This window comes from Colobus angolensis, unplaced genomic scaffold, assembly GCF_000951035.1.
Source record: "Colobus angolensis palliatus isolate OR3802 unplaced genomic scaffold, Cang.pa_1.0 Scaffold147, whole genome shotgun sequence".
Lineage (NCBI taxonomy): Eukaryota > Metazoa > Chordata > Mammalia > Primates > Cercopithecidae > Colobus > Colobus angolensis.
Window position 1 is genome coordinate 7491793 of NW_012114566.1, and position 24891 is coordinate 7516683.

The window sequence follows — 24891 nt, forward strand, 5'->3', positions numbered from 1 at the left end:
GGATATGAACAGACTCTTCTCAAAAGAAGACATTTATGTGGCCAACAAACATATGAAAAAAAGCACATTATCACTAGTCATTAGAGAAATGCAAATCAAAACCACAGTGAGATATCATCTCACGCCAGTTAGAATGGTGATCATTAAAAAGTCAGGAAACAACGGATGCTGGAGAGGACGTGGAGAAAGAAGAACACTTTTACATTGTTGGTAGGAGTGTCTAGCTATGAAAGTCCCAGATGACATCTTCTAAAGAAGGCTGTTTCATCAACATTGGAAATCCGTTGTTTAGGGTAACCACTTTCATCAGTAATCTTAGCTAGATCTTCTGGATAACTTCTCCATCAGCTCTTGCTGCTTCACCTTGCACTTTTATGTTATAGAGACTGCTTCTGTCCTTCAGCCTCATGAACTAACCTCTGATAGCTACTGACTTTTATTCTGCTGTTTCTTAACGGAATAGAAGAGAGTTAGGGGCTTGCTTTAGTTTATGAGTATGTTGTGGCTGGTTTAATCTTCCTAGATCACTAAAACTTTGACCGTATCACCAATAAGTCTGTTTTGCTTTTTTGTAATTTACCTGTTTACTGGAATAGCACTTTAATTGCCTTTAAGAGCTTTACCTTTAAATACACAACTTGACTGTTTGGTGCAAGAAGCCTGTTTAGCCTCTCTCAACTTTCGACATACCTTTCTCACTAAGCTTAAGCATTTGTAGCTTTTGATGTAAAGTGAGAAATATGTGACTTTTCCTTTCACTTGAACACTTAGAGGCAATTGCAGAATTATTAATTGGCCTAATTTTAATAATGTTGTGTCTTGGGGAATAGGGAGGCCCAAGGTGGGGGAATGGCTGTTCCGTAGACCACTCAGAACAGATGCAAAATTTGTGGATTAAGGTTGCCATCTTACATGGGGGTGGTTCATGGTGCCCCCACAACAGTTACAATAGTAACTTCAGAGATCACTGATACCAGGTCACCATAGCAGATATCATAATGAAGAAAAATTTGAAATATTGTGAGAACTACCAAAATATGACAGAGAGACATGAAGTGAGCTCTTGCTATTGAAAAAAAATGGCTCTGATAGACTTGGCTTGATGCAGAGTTGCACAAAACCATCAATTTGTAAAAGCATGGTTATCTGTGAAGCTCAATAAAGCACAATACAATAAAACCAGGTATGTCTGTATGAATTCCTTTAATGTAATCCTCACAATAATCTAACAAGATAGACATTATGCCCATTTTATAGAAATAGGGAATTGAGGCATAACAAGGTTAAACAAATTGCGCAAAATCACTTGCTTTGTAAATGGCATGATCAGGAACCAAACTAGGCCAGCCTGATGCCAAAGCTTGCTCTTAATGCACTAAATTGACTGGTTTCAAGACTTAACTCCTGCTCTGTTTAGAAATCTTCGTATCTCATTGTCTCCCTTTGTTCTCACTTCTAATAGGCATTTAGGACAAACTTTCACTCTTCATTTAGCTTCCTTGAAATAGCAGGTAGATTTCTTACCTTTGAGCCTTGTCTGATGCCTTCCCTGTAGCAGACTCATGAACCATAGGTTGCAAGTGCCTTCTACTGGCAGGGTATTTTGGTTTAGCTGGATGGGGGTGGGATGTTGATCCCTTTTTTGATTGATTTACATTTGTTGGCTCAGCATGATAAAGTAGAAAGAGTATTGATGGAGTAAGATCCAATAGATCCAAATCCCAGATCCAGTGCTTGCAGCAACATTACTTCAGGAAAGCTTGAAGAGTTTTTCTGAGTCTTCCTATCACAGAGTATAGGATTTCTATAAAGATTTAGTTGGAATATATAACAAAAAAATTAGGAAAGTTAGTTTTCTTACTACCTAATTGAAAGCAATTCTGTAATTCTCATCAGTTTAAAAATATTATCTACTTCACTATTTAACATTTGATATTACTTCTAGCACTAGATGCATAATCAGCATTGTGATGTGTTTGAACCAGGGAATTTGTCAGTTTCTGAGGATGTTAGAAATTTAAGTGCCACATGTAAGAACCATGTCCAGTTTGGCAGAGAAATTTTCAATTCAGAAAACATTCAAGTACCCTTCCACATTTCCCACTCCCCTAGAAGTTAGGCAATCCCATCTAACTGCTTCTGGCCAGTGGGCTGAGATGGGAAGTAATATGAGTCTCTTCCAGGCAAAATGCATTTATAAGCTACTGTGTGGTGCTTCAGCTCTCTTTTTCCCTCATGCAGCAACCTTGAAGTTGAATGTTCCTGTTGACATAGTTAGAAGATATAAGAGGTCTAGTTAGAAGATATAAGTAGTCTGAATCCCTGTGACATCACTTGGACGTCAGCAGACCCACAGAGGACGTTACATGAGCAATCACTAAATCTTTATGAATTATGCTGTGATTTGGGGGATTTGTTTGTTACTGTGTTATAGCCTAATCTAACTTGACTAATGTATGTAGCCTTTGGTGGTGTGTGGTTTTTGCTTGGTAAATATATAGGTAATTAAAAAATACTAAGAAGAGTTGCAACAGACACCTAAATAAGTAGACTCCTAATCAAGTGTCACTGTTACCAATAACTAGTTCTGTGGTTCTATAGATAGAGAAAAATTTTTTTCCTAACATTTTCAAAGCAAATGTTTTGTCACACACAATTTTCCTGGAGAATTAGACGTTTATTCAGACCAGCCTATTCACAGTATAAAACCCTTCAATATGAATGACAACGACAAAAAAGAAAACTAATCATGACATACTAGGTTAAATTAATGCTATTTTAGCTAAGATTTACATCTCTTGTATCAAAAATAAATATTTTGAAGCAAGAGTGGAAATTCCAGAGTAGAACTGTTCACTATATAATTGTCTCTAAAGATAATTGAATTTATAAAAAAATTATAAAAGTTTCACAATTCACTTATTTTACTTGCTGTGATGACAAAATCAGATCATTGACCCTGCAATCCAATCAGCATCACAGTATCTTAGTAAATGTTCTATAGTTGGTTGGATAATTTGCATGGCTATTATGACAAATAGGCCAGTTACAGACTGGAATGACTTTACCTCCACAGACTTCATCTACTTATCTGCTAAAAATATTTGTATTTGGCACTTTGAAGACACAGAAGTGAACCAAAATTTTGATTTCATGATCTGTATGATTTGATTTAGCATTTCGGTTAATGAGCAGTTAATATTTAAAATATGAGATCCTTATTGATTATGTTAAATTGATAAAGGTTTTGTTTTAATTGGAAAGGCAAAAACTGATATTTCACAAATGATTCTTTAATCATGTATTGCTATGCCTGGAGCTATAGTTGTTGTTTTGTTAGTGATTACATGATAAATTAGCTGATCATGGCAGGACTGGCCAGAATGCCTGTTTGGCTGCAAGTCAGGAGTTCTGTGGTTGACTCAAGGTTTTATTACAAATGCATTGGTTACCTGAGTGACCCTGGGCTGGTCACAGAACTATTTACGGCTTTACTTTTCTTACCTGTAGAGTGAAGATACCAATACCTTTCATGGTTAAAGTATTGGTATAAGAATCAGATTAGCTAAAAAACGTGTGAAAATGGCTTAATGACACACACTGTTATATATATTTATTTACACTTACGGATAGATATATGAACAAATCATGTTTTATTTGGCCAAGCCTATTCTGTTGGTTCTTTGTCTTCCAACTTGAAACACTAAGTCTGTCCCCAGTCTCCTGTGAAGACATTTCCTGACCTTTCACCCTATGCCTAAATCTTGGCCAAATGCTCCTTATCTGTGTTCCAGAGAACCTCTGCATAACTGCATTATAGTGCTTACCAAATTACATTGACGGAATGTGTCTCTGCCTGTCTCCTCCATTAGCCAGTGAGCTTCTTGAGAGCAGTGGCAATATAGTTTTTATTTTTTTTACCTCCCATTTCCAGCATAATACTTGGCACATTGTAGATGCTCCTAAATGTTTACCAAACTGATCATAAAGCTTGGAGACACTATGGTGACTACTATATTTTAAAACAAATATCCCCGTTTAAAAATACTCCACTTTGCTGGTTGACGATATACAATAAATATGACTTTGCAATTTCTAATCGCAAACCCTTTAATTTCTTAATTAGCTGCATATAATTTATGTTATATCCAATAGAAAGCAATAAGAGAGTAATTATTTTTTCTGCTTCTAATATTACTAGGAATATTTTTGCAAAACACAAAAATTCTTTGCAACTTTTTCCCTTTCAAGTTCTACTGAGCAGTTTATGGAATGGCACCCTGCCAAATGGTGATCCATTTTCTCAAAATATTGTTTGAGACCACGTTAACCATGCACACTAAAGTTATCTACTGCATCAGAGTACAGTCACATACTTCTTGCAAAGTTATGTTTGACATTAAATTATAAACCCTTAGCGTAATAATAAAAAAATAAATAACCCTAAAAGCAAATTAAAAATATGTTTTCACTGGAGCAGGTTATTAGCACACTGGAAACTTGATCTGTAGTAGTCAATCCATGGGCATCCTTCCATTTCTGGAGGGGTTTGAATTTTCTCTCTGTGCAGAGAAAAATCCCTAATTCATGAAAGGAAAGTTAGCTAATAAAATAATTTTTTCCTCCTGAACTGCTCTGTTGATGAAAACATGTCCACTGCAATCATAGAAATGAGTGACTTTTCAAATAAAGTAGTTGGTGTTGCCATAAACAGAAGGATGGTAAGGCCATTGCTTTTCTTTGCCAAGGGAAAGAGTAGCCAGCTGTGTCGGGCTTTTTTTTTTTTTTTCTGCTGCAATATTTATATAAATAGGCATTTTTGGGGACTGGAGTAGTCCAAATGAGAGTCCATCTAGGAGAGTCTGACTTTCCTCTGAGTTTGTGCATTCTGAAGCCTCAGTCATTAGTAAAAAATTTTCTAAAAAACTAGAAAAACAAAAAAGAAAACCCTTAAAATGATGGGGAAAAAAAAGTTCTACTTGATTACACCTGATATTTCAACCATTGTGACTATTATCATGTCCCAAGTAGTTTTCTCATTTGTTGACACACCTGCAAATTATAGAGTTAGATTTTGATGGTGTTTAGTGACTCCTCGGTTCTGATTTACAAATCCAGGAATTTATATTCTGGTGAAAGGACATTAATCCATTGCAGTCCTGGCTGCCCTTAAGCTGAGATTAAATTATTGCATCGGTATCTCCCATGATGAACCACAGTAACAACCATGCAATAATGACAAAATTTACGTCCAACTTATTTATTTATGTGGTTTTTCATTGGTTTTCATATAAGCAAAATATTTGTCCTAGCTTATTTGTAGCACAAAATTAGTATTGCTGTTCTCATAGTTAAAATATATTTTAATATCTATATAAATGTTGTATTCTTTTATAATGGGTATATTTTCTTTAATGAGAGGTAAAGTACACAAATCAGATAGACTGGGTTCTGTGAGGCAGATACAAGAGTACATTTTACCCAATATAACATTTCAAAATGATTGCCAGGTAACCTGGAAAATTGTAATGTGTTATGCTGCCAAATTCATTTTAGCATTGGGAATTAATTTTTTAACGTGTTTTTGGAAGTAAGAGGTGAATTAATTATTGCAGGCAATGTGATATCTTTGGAAGTCTGAAGTTAGACAGTGATTCAGATGAACATGGAATCAGTAATACAATTGGACTTAGTTCCTTTATCTTTCAAGGACTCTTTTACATGACAACACAATATACACACTACTCCAAGGGATACCTTTGGCACTTCTACAATTCTAATTTCTTTCCACACTGTCATTCATTGTTGATTCTTGGAACCTATGCAGGATAGAGGGGGATGGAGCACAGCTCTGTGTCCGTCTGCCTTCCTCGAGCAAGCTTCAAAGTCTCCTGTTTGTTCAAAGAGCATTTGGAAAAGTTTTTCCAGAGAGCTCAATTGCCCTTCTTAGCTGGGAATGAAAAGCTTTGCTAGGCATTTCAACAGGATTCCTGGCCCAAAAGGGGTCTGAAGGTGAACGGTACTCACCAGCGTGCTGGGATTGATCAAGCACAGTCTCATGTAGGAATTGCACATTTAGGCTTGCCATGTGCCACGACATTCAACCAGGAGCTCGAGGCAGAATCAGGTGTTTTAAATCTGCTCCCACAGATGAGTTTAGAATGCTGCCAAGTAATACATGTTTGCTCTTGATATCAGAGATCCAAAAGACTATTTCAGTGGTAGAAGTCTCAGGCCCCTATAAAAGAATGAAATGACATTGGTTTGTAAGGCAGTGTTAATCTGTCTCTGCTGGCAGTTACATTTCCTCAGTGCTCCCCTCCTTGCCTCAGTTTTTTCATGTTTTTTTTTTTTTTCCCATTAAAAAAATTATTTTCAGAGCAGAACTAGATCAGTAAACGTATCGCATTAAAGTTTATCTGGTAATAATTGCTAAGAGGTTCACATTCTGTCATAAGTTTCTTTTTATTTCCTCTTCTTTTCATATTAATGGGTGTAAAAGGAACTTCAGCTGGTAAGACAGTGATCATTAAAAAAAAGTAGTAGCTTAAATAGTGCAGATGATTTTTTAGGGGGGCAACAGTCTTCCTTAGCTGCAAGTCCACCCTGTCAAAGGCTCATTGGTTATGAGTTAGCTGCGCTTATATTTTGGCCTTGGAGTTCCAGATTGAACATGTCTCCTCTGGCTGAGTTTTATTACCATGTAATAAAATCAAATCCAAGGTACTTAAACTCTTTTTAATGAGGACTACCAAAATATTTTTAAAGTTATCCTGTGGCTCTCCCTTTGTCCTATCCATATTTTAATGAGTCGTAGAGAAAAAAGAAAGAACATTTCAACAAAGTCTGTGTAACATTAATATAATGATGGGGGCATAAAAATTCCAATAAACAGTCATTTTGTTTGTTTGAATGTGAAAGAAAATGACCAGGATTTTCTTTTCTTTTTTCCTGCTGCATTTATCAGATTAACTAGGAAACACCTAGGCAAACAGCCTCAGAATTAAGGCAGTGACAGCTGGTTTCAAAAAGAAAACAAGATAACTTATGTGCCACTTCTCTAGTTGCCCTTTTCTTTTCATTTACCTTAACTGTTTGTTTTAATCTTGAATGTGGACCCCAACATTCTGTTAAAGACAACAATAAGCAAACAGACAACAAACCCAAATTGGCACTTCTATTATAGTATTTTTTTAAAATGTTGTTTTTTCAAACTGAGGAGCTGACATTTTAAAGTGTAAGACTAAATTTATCTAGAACACAAGGTTTGAGTGCGTTCTTTGTGGATATACTGACAAAACTATTGAATATATGTACAGAGAACCATAATGCTCATTTCAAAAGGACTATAAGCAGCAAGTTTCTTTTTTGTTTATATCACTTTGCCTATTGACTATGTGGTTATTCTGTTGTAGTCTCCCTTTCTACTATGAAAATAAAATAGACAACTAGAGCAATACCATGGCTAAATCAGGATAAAACTAAATTTTTGAAGTGATTTTTTTTTTTAATGACTTACTCTTGACTTTTTCAATGAGAAGCAATATGGTCTTCTCTTCAGGCATTCTGCATGTAGTTATTTGAAGTTGCACTAATTCTGTATCAGATAAAGAAAATTACACATATCTTCCCTAACCAACACACACAGCAGAGCACACTGGCTATGTCTCTTGCTAGCATATGGTGTTCATCATTAGCAGTAGCGGCAGCAGCCACCTCTTTTAGTTCAGTGGTGGAAAATAGAGCTCCAACTCAAATCTGTCTGCTCGCCATAGCTTTTCCAGTTAAATTGGTACCACAATCTGTATGGTTTCACCACTCCATTGGCAGTTTAATATAAACATCTGTTTCCAGTCTTTTATATCCTATCTGAGATTTATTCAGTCCCTCTGAGTTATCTGTCCTTTTCTCCTTCCCCATTTATTTCCCTTGACTTAGAAATGATGTTATATTTTCCAGTATTTCCTTGATCTTTTGCTCAGATGTGTGAATCATTAAATGTATTTAATTATCTTTTTTCTTTTCTTCTAAGCCTGAATTGTTTGTTTGCAATCTCTTCTAGCCTTATGCATTATTAAGCTCTTTACCCTCACAGTTCAACTTTCCTTGAAAAAAGTAATGCGACTCCAGGTTTCAACGATGGAGGTCATTATTTCATTGTGATTGGCATCAAGATCAAACCGTGAAGAATCTTATTCAAGTTAATTGATTTTGTCTACTCTCCATCCATATTTTGCATTTACCACTGTAAAATGCAAGGATTTGAAGATTCTAGTGCTCGGGATTCATATTATTCTACTTTCTCTTTCATTAAATTTGTAATGTTGGAAAGTAAGGGTATTTCCTGAGAGGTAATAATCTCTGGTAGAAGCAGAGACCCTGAATCAAAGACAGTTGAGTCTTTTAATTCAACTGTTGCTTAAATGTCAGGAAATGTCCGGCCCAGAGGTCATTATTATTAAGTCAAATAGAACGCTTTTATTTTCCTATCTCCTTTTTATTTTGGAAGCTGTTCATAAAGATTGGTGCTGTGTAAGTCACTAACTACAGGGAAATGGTGGAATTCTGTAAACAATTGGCAAGCAGAACTTTGTTCTTATTGTCCCATTAAGCTTAATATGAGGTGTTAGATTTAATGAAATGTGGTGAGTGAAGTGTTACTTTCCTATTGGTTACTGTAACAGTCATTAACAAGTAGGACACGACTAGTACTGAAAATAGAATACTGTATCCATGACAACATAGAGTTCAGCTTTTCCATTTTCAGCAAATGGGGCAGCAATTACTTAATATTTTCTTGATTTATTAATTTCCTTATAAGTGGGAGTAACAAGAAAACTCTTGAACTGGGGATTTAATAATCCAAATTAGCCAAAGTTGTTTTTGCCACATCATGTATGTAATTAGTCAATCATTTACATGTTTCCATGAACATTGGTTGAGATTCTAGTGTATGGTAGACACTAAACATACAGAAATAACTGAGACATAGTTCCTGCCTACAAGTTGTTCATGGTCTAATTTATGCTGTGGTTTGCAAAGTGGTATCACCGGACAAGCAGCATGGGCATCACTGGGAACTTGAGAGAGGTGCAGGTTTTCTGAGCCGATTCTGGACCTGCTCCATCAGACACACTGGGGTGAGGCCCACTGACCTGTGTTTGAGAACCACCAGTTGAGTGGAGAAATTAAACTCTTTTCAACTACCATCTTGCTTAATGTTCAAAATGAATATAAAAGAAGATATTTTCATTTAAGAGCATTGTAATTCTTTCAGAGGTTCCACAAATATTTATTCTTTAGGTTTCTGGGAAAGAAACATAGGCCATGGACTTAACTACACATGATTTACTAAACCTTAAGGAAATAAAAATATTCCTAATGAAACCCTTACAAATTCCATGAGTCTTTGTTTTATCTCCTTAGTGAACCCATTGTCTCATGAATAGTAAAGAACCATCCTTAAAATAAAATTGCATAAGATGCTTGAAGGAAGGATCACTATTCTATTTATTTTACAATCCTGAGTCTACCACGATGCTAGACAGATAAATATTCCGTATATGCCCAGCCTACATATGGATTTAAACCCTGAAAAATATTATTTAACCTCTCCACTGATATTTTTCTTTTACTAAAGGAGAGTGGAATTAAACATTGGGAGATAGGATGCTCTCTGATGTCTCTTCCAATCTGAATATTTTATTCTATTTTGGAAGTCTGTTTATTAATGAAAAAACTATCACACACACAGAAGTGTGCATATAACCGATTTTACTTCATGTGTTCCCTCCATTGCTTATTAAATCTTGATTCTCAGTACAATTATATCTTGGTTTTTCAGTACACTCATGGCCTTGAATCTTCATCCACTTAGAGCTCCATGTGTGTTCTTCCAAGTCATTGCTCTATACCCAGAACTGCCTTTTCTTGAACACATCACAGGATACCTCACCCATCTGTTCTGTGAAGCATTGCAATGACAGTAACTGTCTACCATTTTGTGCTGTTACACAGTTGTCTTTTCCCCCTTCATCCTGTTGGTATTGCGTGTATTACTTAAGATGAGCACTCTAGTTCTTTATTTGCTTGTAAATTAGAAGTGATGGTGTGCTTTATAAACTCATGATATTTATATTTCACTTGTGATGAAGCATGGTAGAACCATTTATAATAATGTCATGTTATTATATGGTATATATGTTATATATAGGTATATATACACACCAATACGAAGAGTGAATTACATTGTAGGTAGGGTAGTTAGATTGGCTCAATTGTTTACTAGAATGTCAAGCTATTTGTGGTTCACGTGTGAGCCCCATAGGACTAGTTACCTTACTATTTGCTATAGTTGAAAACTGTAGCTCTACAATAAGCAACTGTTTTAAGATGAAGATGGTGTTACACATAGTATGGCAGAAACAGAGTGGTATACTCTAGGGAACACTGTTCAGCCAATCAGACCTGGGTTCAAATTCCGTCACCACTATTTATTTGCTACGTACTTCCAAACAAATTAAACCCTGTAAATCTGTTCTAAAATAAAAAGTTATGAACACATAATCTCATGTTTTGGGATTGCAATGAAGGTTAAATAAAGTAAGGAATATTCGGGACAGTCTATCACAGGGCCTGACACAAACTAGTTCAACATATGTCTGTATCTGTAATCTAAATCTCTACCAAGAAATTTAAAAACTCCAATTGCTCCATGTGAAATTTACCCCAAACTCTTGGTTTCAACATTCTGAAAGATTAACTCATTTTCCTCCCAAACCTCTCTCTCCTGTATTCTATCATTGGATGAATGGCATTTCTACTCACACATTACATATCCAACCAAGCATTAATACCAAATGGTTTTTGCCTCTCATATTCATCCCTATAATTAATTCCTTAATGAAGACTCAAAATACCTGCTTGAATCATAGTATAGTCTCTAAATCAGCCTCCCAGTTCTCACTCTAGGATGATGCAATTCATATTTCTTACATTGCTACCAGGGGTTAATTTAAAAATAAGAATCTTGATTATGTTATTCTCCTGTTTTAAACTATTCGATGGTTATAACATTTTTATATAAAATGTGAACTTCCTGGCATGATATTATACACAACGCTGTCTTTAGTTTCAAGCATAACTATGCCTTCTCATACACTCTGACCTCTCTTGTTATTACCAAGCATTTTACTACAGTTACCCTGAATAAATTACTTTTTGTCTTAATTTGGATTCTACTGAAAGCAGAGCCTGAGGCAAGGACTTGGTGGCAGAGAGTACATTTGGGTGGGTATATAAGGAAGTAGGACTAGAGATACAGGGTGTGTTTTTGTTAGCCTGTGTTTTTGAAGTCCCTATAATGGGCAATAAGCCTTCATTCCTTGAAACCTCTGAGAAACCTGTAATACTCCGAGAATTGTCAGGACAGAAGGCTGAGTCATTGATCCACCATTTCCTTTGCCCCACTGGTTGGTTGAAGAATGCCTTTGGCTGCATTTGTGCAGGAGCTAAATGGGCTTCCTGAGAAGTCCTTGAAATGGGAAACGCTTGAAGGGGATTCTAGCTCTGAGTTTGCACAGTACTCTACAGCTGCAGCAAAAATCACAGATGAGCCAAGGAGACATAACACTGGAGGTCAGAGAGGGGACTCCATTGTGCTTTGCCTCTGTGCCTTTGCATGAATAATTCTCATGTACCTAAAAAGTCTTCATTGCTCCTTCTTTTTTGAGTTTATATGGTTTACTCATACTTATCCTTCTCTTAGGATTTTTTTCCCCTGATCACAAGCATTATCTGGAAGTAATTCTCTACATCCACATTATTAAGGATGCAGTGCTGCACCATCCACATATCACAATAAATGGCACTTGTTGTCTTAGTTTTGTCCCTAGAATAAAAGCACATTAAGTATGGGAAATGCTTGTCTTTCCTCAGGTTTATAGGACAATCAATGCCTGGATATTCTAGAACTTGAATCAGTGTTTGTTGGGTAAATGAGGGCATACATGAATAGGAGAAAAATCTCCCAATAATCATTTTTAAATGTAATTTTTTATCATGTCATCTCTCTCATCAAAATTATCACTGACTCTACCCTCTCTACATGTAATGGCTAAATTATTTAACTTGGCTTCCCAAGGTGTCTATGAAGTAATCCCAAACTGCTTTTCTAAACTGACTGACCATTTCTCTCATTTTTTAATCTTTCACTCCAGCAATGCTACTCATTGTCCTTTATGTAGTCTCCTAAGTCTCAATCCTCATGTCTTGATCACACTCTTCTGTATTTAAAAAAAAAAAAAATGTATATCTGACTCTTACACATATTTTGAGGTGTAGTTGTTAAATCATCTTTTCCTAAAAGGAAAAAAAAAAAACAACACACAGAAAACCTTTCTCTGACAATTAGCCTATAGTGGTCATTTTCTCTTCTTTGAATTCCTGCATATTTTGTTGTTTCAATGGGTATGAATGGCAGTGCCATGTGTATATTTTCTGCATACATTGCATCTCTTCAGTTAGACACTTACGTTCTTTGAGATCAGGTTCTCTGACTTACACATACTTTGGGATGAGGTTGTAATTCTTAGTGTCTAATCTAGTGCCCAGATGGATTCTGGCATACATTGCAAGCTCAGTGTTTTTTCTTTATGGAAAAACTGTTTAGATATTTACTTTTATATCAGTGATTTCAGCACCACCTGTGATTCTGGATACCAGAGTAGAACTGCATGTTATAAAGAACAACAGCATTCACCTGACTGACTGGGGCAAGCCGATAAACATTTGTTTAAAACTTGAGCAAGGGGAGGGGAAAAATTGTTTAGAAGTGGTAGTGTTCAAAAAAAAGAAAAAAAGGGAAATTATAGAATCTAACAAAGTGATCCAAGAATATCTACTAGAACAATGGAAATTTGCCAAATATAAAAATAACCAGAGAATGTAAGTTCACTTTTGAAAAAATTAAAACCACACTGATATTCCTATTCTGATATTTATTTTTTATAAACATTTGTTTGACTTTATAATGTTTTAGTGAGGTAAAGTGAGGTGTGGTTGAATGATCTTAAATATACCTATCTATTAACTATGACTATTTCATTTTATAAATTACTAATATTTAAAAGATGTGGCTATTCTTTTCCATTTATTTATTGAAAGTCTTGAGCTTCAAGAGATATGACCTTTTAATTTGGGAATAATTTTGAAAATTGGAAAGAGTGACTTTTTTATTTTTGTTTTTTTGTAGAGGAGAACTGGGAGGCTGAGGATTGAAGATGGGATGCAGGTTTTCGTGGTAGTACCTTTTTAAAAAAAACATTAAAAACCCACTACTATGTATTAGTCAAAAATACAAAATACTGAAAAATATCTTCCTTGATATTAATTCTTTCAAGAAATGAAGCATGAATATGGAGCATGATAATATTGGCACGTTAACTTTATGCTCTGTGTGAGTATCATTTAATATTGGACCAATTACAAAATATGGAAATTATACATGTTTAAATAGACATTGGTTAAATCAATCAATGAAGCTCAACTAAGAGACTACATTGAATGATAGGAAAATCATTTGTTAATATTTAATGAATTGAACAGATAGCCCTTTGTTTAAGTGATATTTATAAGCTTTGATTATAATAGAATTCAGACTTTCCAGCACAATATTGTTTTCAGGTTAATTCTGTGGGTTTACTTTTTAAAAATGTAATAAATTTAAGCAGGAGATTTGCTTATTGTGTGATAGAAAAAGAAAAAAGAAAGGATTAAGAACAGTCTCTCCCTCCCCCCACTTGGCTACCTTCCTTCTAATTCTTCCCACAGTAATACAATGTTGCTGACGATGTTATGTTGTTACTAGGTTGTGTCAAATCAAGAGAATAATTGGACATTAAGATTCATCTCTGAATATATTAATTAGATGATTTCTTTATTTCTGTCTTAAGTTACTAATGATTTCCTTTCCATAACTAGGGAAACTCTGTAAGAACTCATTATCCTTTTGGGATTCTATAGCTACTTTAAGATGATTTTTGGTAACAGTAGACTATATATTAAATTCCCAAAATTAAAATTTCAAAAAGCAAGGGTACTATTTAGATCTAAAATGTGTGCCCTTCAGGGAGTTATTTCTTTTCAGATGAAATATGTTCTATGACAGTGGTACCTATGGAGAGACATGAGGACCCGGTGAATACTAATATGCTCATCAAGATGATTGTTGGTAAGGCACATGTTCTCTAAATGCTGAGATTCTACAAATGTCTTCTCTATGAGCAGAAAACGTTTCCATAATTCTCAGCTCAGAGGTGATGTGCCTTACTGCACTAGGAATTCATCGTGAGCTGGTTATCAGTTTTTCTGTTCCTAGTGCCTTGCCCAGTGCAGATTGTAAGAGACAGTCAGTAAGTATCTGTTATTAGCTAATTAATAAAATAACCAAATCTCTCAGAGTACACAGATGCTAAGCTAGAAGTTACCTGAAAATTACTCCTGTTTTAATATTCTGTGAACTTTGAGTGGGTATATTTTTGTAGGTGGTAAAAATTTATTTCAAAAAATTTATTTCATCAAATATCTCATTGTTATAATTTGATGATGTATTCCATAAAGTTTAACTTCAAAATGGTAAGAAATTAATCAGATACTTTATATTCTTCAGTACATCAATACCTATGGCTAAAACTCACCCAATCCTAATGCCAGGGAACATGAACGGGAGTGATGAATTAAAGAATTACTAATATGGAGTTCAGGGCTGGTAATGCGGGGGAGGAACTCCAAAGGAAAACTCAGCTTCATTCACTATTTAGTCTTTAAAGCACTATTTTTCCCTGCCACCTTTTGCCCAGTGTGCTTCGGTGCCATCTTCTCTTTGACACAATGGATATTATTTCAAAATCTCTAGTGCAAATCAGATTTGTATAAATTAGACCACAACATTCAATAGAGTTGCTATACTATATAGCACATGCTGTGTTCCAGGCTGTTCAGGTAGGGCCAGATCTTGTCCTCACAGATCTATAATCCAATGAGAGAAACACACAGGCACATAAATGATAGTAACATGAGACAGAGTACCACTGAGAGGAAGAGAAGAAGCATTCTACCTGAGCCTAGCACAGAATGGTGTAGGTAAAGGTGCCCTGTGAAATGCCCTGGGGCTCAACAACAAAATGAAGTAGCTTACTAATGCTCTTCAAAGTTCTTTTGTTTTCAAATAATACACCCTGAAATGTATCAGTAATACATTTAAGTTTTCTATGTGCTTCCTTTTTTTGTTTTTTTTGATAATAGGTTTTGCCAAAGAACTAAAATCAAATGACTCTTTAAAATTTGTAACAGAGTAAGTTCTTTTACTGCCTCCACTCACTACTGCCCATATAGAATTGTTTGTGCTCCTGAAAGCTGCCAAATGTACTTTCAATTTTTATATAACTGTTATAGGTAAAGGTAGGATTATGGATTTCTTTCAGTACCTTCCTCGAATTGACAATCAGGATCCCTCTTTGGCAAGGAGATGGAGTTGTTGCTTTTCTGTTCATTGTAAGTTACAGTGATTTGTTAACAAGCAGAAGCAATTCTAATATTTTGATTTTAATCTTGCTCCACTCTGTTGTTTTACCTGCTTAGTTTGGCTAATGAAAATGACATGCTACAATAACTCAAGGCAGGCTAAAACTCAGCTACTGGATGAATTCTTTTGACAAAATTATTGACAATATATTATATTCTAGGCATTATGTAGAACTCTGAAAATAGAGATAAGGACCAAAACAAACTCGGTTCCTGCTCTAAGAGTGAGGTTTAAGGTCTGTTAGAGAAGACACACGTTAATCAGATAATCACACAATAAATGTATACTGACATATTTAGGTAGTAATAATAATAGCACTAGAGCCATAAAACTCAATTGAATGGTTTTAGGGGTGTGTGTGTGTCTGTGTGGTCATGAGATCATATTTACTTTTATGAAGAATTCTGTCTGCAGTGTCATTGGTATTGCCAACAGTGGGTACGAGCAAACCAGTCAGAAAGTCCAGAAAAGACAGCAATGCTATTTTATACTAAACAGTAGTGACGATGAGAGAAGTAGACAGATGACCCAATTACTACTACAGTAAATGATTTAGAGGAATTTAAGCATTAATATTTATTCAAGTGCCTATAATGTGTCAAATATTCTTTTAGGTACTAAGGATACAAAAATGAATACGTTAAAAATCCCTTTCCTTAGGAAGCTCTCTGTCTACTCTGACATTCCCAAGAATGGTCAACTATGCGTTCATATAAGAGAAGTAACACAAAACAACGAATGTCAGGTGATTCATATTCACTTACCCTTTAGACTTTGGGGTATAATATGTGACTTTTTACTTCTAGAAATCCTTAAGAATCAATAGAAACAATGCAGTTGAAAATACTCAAAATATAAAAACAAATAGAAGGTCGTGTTAATTTTCTTCTTTATAGCTTTCCAATTATACCTAGCATAGGCTAATTTTAAATAGATTTTTGTTTCTGGAGCGCACAGAAATCAAGGAAGCCTCCAGAGCATGCTAACCGGTGACAAAATTATGTCCATTGGAATTTGCTTTTGGTAACAAGAAGGTGATAGAAAAACATTTGGATTACCAAATAACTTGTAGCAATATCACCACTGTGGTACCTGCACTGCCTCTGTCCCCATCCCTCACGACTGAAATCAAACTAAAATGGATATATTAGATTAGTAGATTGCATCAACTAAGTTAGAAACAAATTAGAGTTGATATCATTTTATGTGTTTGAATTCAGGATTTTTGAAACCAATCAAATCATTATTAACTGTTTATTATAAAAACTTTTAAATATAAACAAATGTGGGCAGAATAGTAATAATAATGATTGCCCTATTCCCATAATCACTTTCAACAATGATCAGGAGTTTAACAATCTGGTTTCATTTATTTCCCACTTTTTTATTTTTTGGTTTCACTGCAGTATTTTTAAATAATTTCAGGTAAAATAATGCCATTTAATCCATTAAGCTGCACTATGAAGTTTACCTGATAAGGTTTTCTTTTTTTTTTTTTTTTTTTAAGACAGTGTCTGGCTCTGTTGCCCAGGCTGGAGTGCAGTGGCACTGTCTCAGCTCACTGCAGCCCGGACCTACCTCCTGGGGTCAAGCCATCTTCCTCCCACCTCTGCCTCCTGAGTAGCTGGACTATAGGCCTACACCCCCACATCCACCTAATTTTTAAATGTTTTTTAGATATGAGGTCTCCCTGTGTTGCCCAGGCTGGTCTCAAGCACTTGGGCTCAAGTGATCCTCCCATCTCTGCCTCCCAAAGTGCTGGGATTACAGGCATCAGCCACTGTGCCCGGCCTAGTTTCAGGTTTTTGTTTTAAATTTTTCAGGTTAGAACATTTCATAAGCGATTCTGTGTATGCTTTTTGTACGAGGCATGCTCAAATGGTGATATCAGCGTTTAATGTTCCCTAACAAATTTTCAACTACTGACTGTACATTCATTGATTATGATCATGCCTATGTTCATCATTTCTTTCAGGATTAGAAAATGGTGATTTTTTTTTTTTCCTAATTCCACCCTTCTTTATGTATTTACTAGTTGGAATTCATCTAAAAGAAATTTTTTTCTTTCATTAACTACTTAGCTGCCTTAAAATGTAATTTTTATGGAACTGACAGGATAAATTCTTGATACTTTTCTAACTCCTTTAAAATTCAATTTTCGGGGTAATGAGCTACTGCCTTGGCTGCGTCCAAGGCAATTTCACTGAATCTTATTGCTTCTTCTAAACAGTAGGACAGCATTACCATACTATTAAAAATAGTGGTGGGATGGGGAATATTTTTGTTGTTGTGGATGTTCACATTATTAACAAATTATCAGGCTCTCATCTTAGTAAAGGGGAATATTGGCAGAGCAGGATGAATAGATAATTCAGCAGCAGGCAGGAGACAAGGAAAGCATAAAATCGGCTTTTGACTGTAGTGCAAAGTGGGTCAGTGGAGAATGGGAAGTGATGGTCTCTGTGTTGGCAAAATCACAAAAGAGTTACTTGTATAGATTAAGAGATTTGAAACCCCAGATTTATGCTACATAGGTGCATTTTAGAGCTCTTAATTTTCAAAATAGAAACCTGGTCCTTTTTAGTCCTATTGTCCAAAAATGTGTTATTAAAAATGTTTAAGCCTGTGGTGCCAAATTACATTGCAAGCTAACCAGCTAATTTATCTCACAGCTAACTAGTGGGAACTACCCACCTCAGTTAGCCTGGGACTGTCCAGTTTGAACACCAACAGTCCTGAATCCTGGGAACCCCTTCAAGTCTTGAGAAAAATGAGTGATTGGTCACCTTAGCTAAGAGAAATGTTTTTGCTTACAAGATACTCATACCCAATATTCAGTTTTACAATTGAGAAGTATATGTACAATTTGCTTTGTTTGGTGGCCCATCCAATCATTTTTCCTTTTCATTCCCCTTTGTGACCACCAGTACATGTTTACAAGAGGCTATGAAGGAAAGGCTATATTCAAGGAACTGAGAAAGTGAGGTCACCAGGCCATATGGGAATCAAAACATTGCTGTTGGTTTTACTAACACCTGTTTTAAGTTAATCTGAAAATGAGGCTTGGAAATAATTATTTCTGCATAATTGTTTTTGCAATTTTGTTAGTTACATCTTGGTTGGAAAAAGTAATCTTCTGAAAAATTGTTATTACTATCTTTTAGTTTTGCAATGGAGTTGCCAGCATTGCTAAAGATACACCATTCAGTTCTCATCCCATTTTGCGTAGCTTGGAATCTACGATCCTGCAAATATCTTTGAGCTGAATTTTGGTAAATATTTTATTCTATAATATTTTTATATAATTAAGTAGCCCCAATTGGTGAGGGTCAATTATTCATGTGTACACAAATTTTTATCTCACCCTCTGAAGACCTATTTATGGGATCAAAGTTCCATTTCGTGTTCTCAAAATACATTTTATCTAGTTATCATTCTCCTGTATGCTGTTGTCCTACTCCGATATCGTGTAACCAGACAGATGTATTGCTATCCATTGAAACTAGCCAAGCGTTGGGATTTTATTCCCATCAGATCAAGCATATTCACAGATGGGATGAAGAGAATGATTCAGCTGCTTCTCAGAATCCCTACCTCACTGGCAAGGACTTTTCAACTGTGGCTGCGCCTAGGACAATTTTAGCAAAAACCATGTGGGAAAAATGTAGGAAATTGTTAGTGCCCAATATACAGACGATAGCAATACAAGGTGCAATCTAAAAAGGAAGATAATTAACAGCCATATGGGTAACTTCAGTTCATATTTTTGCAGAGAACTTTGGGAATATTGACTCATGGAAATGGAGCCTATGTAAGACACAAATGATATTTTTGAACCTCTGCCAGCAAGTATGTCAACTACCTGTCCAAGAAAATAAAGAACTATTGTTGCTCCAGCTCAAGTCTTTGCATTCATTTGTGTTTCTTTTTTGATGGCACAAATATAAATAATACCATTAAAAAATATCAGAGTTGTTTCCAATTTGGACTAAGGAGAGTTTAGATTCTTAGCCTGGGGAGCTATGGGCAATAAACAAACAAACACTCCTCTGAACCTGGGCATCCTCATCTTTAAATGGGTGACAGGGACGACTCTTCAGTCTAACTCACGATCTCCTTATCAGAATAAAAGGAGATAATGTAGGAAAAAATGATTTTAAAATAATATATCCCAGTTAAATGTTAGTTATAATTATAGAATTATGTTTTTCTAGTATTTGAGGGGGTACTTTCTATTTATTGATATATTTCTCATAAAAATGTCAAATGTTAAAAAATGCTCAACAGCATATTATGTAATGATTGGTACCTAGTAGACATTCATAAATATATTCTTTCTTAATTTATTGGATCAGACAGCTTCATGTGTGTTTCATTCTAGAAAGAAAATTATCAAGATTTGTCTCGTATTTTTCCTCATCTGCACTTCAACTCTGGCTGGGGTTTTCAAATGCTCTAACTATAGATATTCTCTTATTTTGTACTCATCTATTTTAGGAGAGAAAAGAGACCTTGTTTATTCCTAATAATACAAGTTTTACTGCATAAAATATATCCCAGTTACTGTCTTTACTGTTTTAAACATTTTCCCAGGGAAAAATTTTTCATCGTGTATTAAACTAGATGTCTAACTGGATTGATTCTCACCCTGAAGTCACTGAAATAACATTTTAATGCCACTTTCAAAATATAAATTTTGATGTGGTTTTCAAAGGTGAAATGAATAAAAATTTTGAAGCTAAAAATAAATAAAAGAATGTGACAATCATCTTACCACCAAAAATACAGACACCGCACTCCCATTTGCTCTTTTCTAATTTAAATAATTAGAAAAGACACCAACAATTTTTTTTGTCAGGTTTTATTGTGCAGATGACAATTATCAGACTCTTGGAATGGCCATTTAAGGCCTTCTGATATATCTCTTTAAATTTGCTGTAAGTGCTCCCAGTCATATTTGATTTCTTTAATTTTACAGGATCAGGGAAACAGACCTTTTTCTATTGTGACAAAGAGAGAACCCAGGAAAGGGGCAGTGTTTTTCCCCTCACAGGTGATGGAGTTTGTATAAAGAATGCAGCGGATAATGGCAGGCTTGTCCTCTGAACAGATGGTGATGGTCTTGTTGCTAGGATGAGGCCTCAAGAATTTAGTTTTTAATTCCACATTATTTGCCTCAGTGCCATGAATATCCCTAGGTTTCCTGAGGCAAAAATAAAGAAAAAAAAATCCACAGAAAGAGTGACACACAGAGAGAGAAAGAGCAAGAGATGGGGCAACCGAGCAGAGACTGGAGCCCGGTCAAGAGAGGCTTTGGGGAAAATGCCTGCTCAGCTGTCTGCAATCACCTGGGTTTAAAGCAGGCAGGAAGGAAGATTGGTTTGGCAGGAGAACTGGCCCTTTGATGCCTTCGATACCACAGAGAAAAATTCCCATTTCTTCCCATTAGAAGTCTGTTTACTTTCCTAATTAAGATAAATATGTTTCTGAAGGAGTTAGCTCTTATAGCATGACATTTATAAAAACAACTATATATACACACAAGAACGTTTGTCAGGAATTTGGGCTGATGGTGATTGTATGAAGCATTTTATAGAAATATTTTTAAATACTTGCCTTATTTAAAAGTGAGCGACTTTCATTCCCTCCAGTCAATTAAATACCTAATTTCAACTCTCAGAGATAATAACTGAAGTAGTTTTTTTTTAAATAAATGAATGAACAGTTAGAAAACTGTTAAACACATAGCCCCGAAGCATGAAAAATATATTCATTGAACAGCTTTATTCTTTTATTGTTAATTTACTTCAGAGAATATCCACTCGTCTAATTTTCAATAAAGTACTCTTATTTTGAAGTCTCCTTTATTGAATATAAGACTGATGTATGTGATTATAGGCCAGTAGTCTAAAGAAGTTAGAGATTCTGAACACTCAAGTGTGAATGAGGGTGTAACTAGGTATCAGAACAGGATTACCTGCCAGAATTGTCAGACCACCTGCCTGAATTAGTCACTTCTGTCAAATAATTATGTTCCATGCCACCCCTCCAACACACACACTGTCACTGACATTAATCACTTGTCTCAGAATTATCTGAATGCAACTTTAATAATTCAATAATTGACCATCTGACTTTTTTGGCATAATGTGACTGATGGCATTGTACACAAGTCTCACACTTAAGCTGTGTCTCACTGTAAAATGTTCACATGTGTTTGCTCAGTCCTACACCATGGTTCAGGCGAAGATCAGGTACCTGCTAGTGATGAGAAATCTAGCCCTCACTCAAAATGGTTATTGGTAATTCACAGTGGAGAGCTGTCACTGAAGCCTGTATTATTTAGCCTAGAAGCATAAATCACATACTATTACTGTGTTTCAAAAGCTGTCAATCACACTCAGGTTTTATATTAGTTGGTTTAGAGGGAAATGATGCCATAGGTTTTCATTCCTCCGCGTCTCCTCTAACCGTGTATGGATAACTCTCCACAATTCTTCCTCCTCTGAAACTGTCCACTGTTTTAGGGGTCCTTCTTGCAAAATGACCCAACATGTGTGTTTTTTAAATACCTACTCTCATCAAAATTACCTGTTTGCTATTATACACACCTTGGGCTCTTAAGAAAACGATTTGCATGGTCTGATTGTTTAATTCCAGATAAGGTGCTCATAACTTATTAATGGCTTCCTAGGTAACACGTTTGCTTTTTGGTAAAGATTTTTAGTGATGTGAAAAAAAATGACTGGTGATTAGAATTCTAAATGCTACAAGAAAAATGATAATACAGACATGGAAAATGTCATGGGGAATGGGACAGATATTTTTGGCAAGGATGCTCTCCAGTGTTTCTCAATGCACATCTACTAAATATCTATTAAATATCTGACCAGCCCTGTTTTAGAGTATATTTGGCATATTCAACTGTATATGTGTCTGGAGATGTGACAGACGCTATAATCTGGCTCTTTATTTCTGCTGAAACATGCTATAAAATGTGTCCTTCAAAAAAGTAGTCTTCATTTATAAGCAATTGTTTCAAAAATGCCCAATTACTAAGCTATTCATTTAGCCAAATTTATTTTAAAACATTATTTCCAAACTTAATTTGCAAGGATATGCAGTCATATTTTATCTTAAATTAATTCAAGCTTTCTACCACAAACACTGGATAAACATTTTGCATTCATCGAAAAAATGCATGCATGAGTTTTACCTAATTGTGCAAGTCACAAGTGATTTTGAGGTATTCCTCTGCTTTTTGGTATTGTTTCCAACTTTAATAAATTGAAAACAAAGACATTGATACATAATTTTATATAGAGAAAAAACCTCAAATATTTTCAGATAAAAATACTATACTTGTATCTCCTTTAAATTTAAATGGTTTATATTTTAGGATTTTACTTTGAAGGTATCTCACTTTATGTTTGTTATTTCCAATATTTAAGGGCATATATGTATATCTATGTATGTCTGTATCTGCTTTATATTTGGATGGCCAGATAAAAAAAAACAAAAAAAACAAAAAAAAAAACCAACCATAGTTCAGAGTTACCAGATCACCAGAGAGCTGAATTTAACAACTGTGAAGTCCTGTTGAGTGTGGTCTTAAATTCTGCCCCCTACCTCCTTTTAAATATAGAGTGTTCATGCTGGCAGCGGACTTTAAAATGGTGATTTATGACTACTCCCACTTAACACTTTCGTGATTTGAATGACCATCTAGTCAGCTTTGAAACCAAAAAGAAAAAGTGAAAGGTCATGGCTGAGTTAAGAAATCATATTGGGTTTTGTGGGTCCCGTTACTTCTGACTGAGACATTTTCACTGGCCAAGCTCATCAGAGACCATTGGGTGAAGAATTTTGTTAAGAGATCTGGGAGGAAGAGGAAAACTATTGTGGATGGAAAAAATCATGTGCTTCTTAAAAACAAAACAAACTCTTGTTTTCTTCACATGGACCCCCTGTATTTCTTGATTTTTAATGTTGTGTATATATTTCCTGACAAATCACAAAAGCTATGTGATAAGGAGAGAAATGCCATTGTATTATTGGGTGATTTCCTGTGATAGTGCCTCAGGGGGTCCAGGCATTTACTATGAAGTTCAGTAATTGTACTGTCTAGCTTGGTGGGTAAGTTATACAGAAGGGAACAAACTGTGAAAATGGTACATGCGATTTTTCAGTGAGGATGTTATCAATCTGTTTAAGTAAACTTTGGTATTACCCAGAAGATTGTTCTCTGCTTATTACATTGCTTATGCTGTGTTCAAATTGTGTGATTGTTCTGTCTTAAATGAACTTGACTGCACGTAGATTTTGCAGGGATCTCTAAACAGTGGGTAGTTTCATTACACACCACAGCTGTGGATATTTTACATGCAGCCAAATGCATTAAAGACAGAAGTTAATTTTTAGCATTATTTATTTGATCAGAGGCCATTACAGTTTAATGAAAGGAGTATATTTGTATACAAATGTGAAACATATAGAGAAAAAGTAAGGTATTGTATGGTTTTATATCTGAATGTAAAATCACCCTGGTGCTTTATTTCTTGGCAATCCCAAAAGAGCTTACCCTGTGTAGAGTAGACTCAATATTTACCAAATAAAATAAATTAATGATTGATATGATGGATGGTAGTGAATTGCATATAATTACAGTCCAACTCGCTTTTTCAAGTGTGAAAAAGAAAGGGAGTAGGTTTAGGAAAATAGTTTGGGAAGTATTTGGGATTAGAATAAAAGCAGGAAGCCCAATTAAGAAAGCATTTTATTCCACATCAAAATTCCAATTTGTGAGAGGTGGACTAGCTGAAGAGAAAGAATGAACAGAGGTAAGGTGAAGGAACATGGTGTCTCTGGAGTCTGGAATTCATTGACTTAGATAGGATTTGAGAGTAATTGAGAGAGGCATTTGCACCTAAGCAAAACTTTTGAGATTATAAATAAGCAAGCAGGATTCTGTGTTTGAAGCTTCTCCCTGAAGTTGTGAAAAAGAAGGAGTAGTTCTTCCTAGGGTGCTTAACAAAATTGACAATTTCTTTGGTACGTAGGGAAACTGGCTCAATACAGTACAGGCAGTACACTCCCTTCCTGATATGTTATCTGAAGTATATGTTCCCTACTATTCTCAGTACTAGTTTTGAAGGTTACAGAGATTGATTCACCCTCTATCTTATATTGCTTTTATATTATTTTTGGAAAAAATCATGTATTGCTGAGTATATATGTTACTGTATTCTGCATGTAAAAGTATAAGATTGTTTTTAATGTTTTAAGAGGATGGATTATTTTTATTTCAG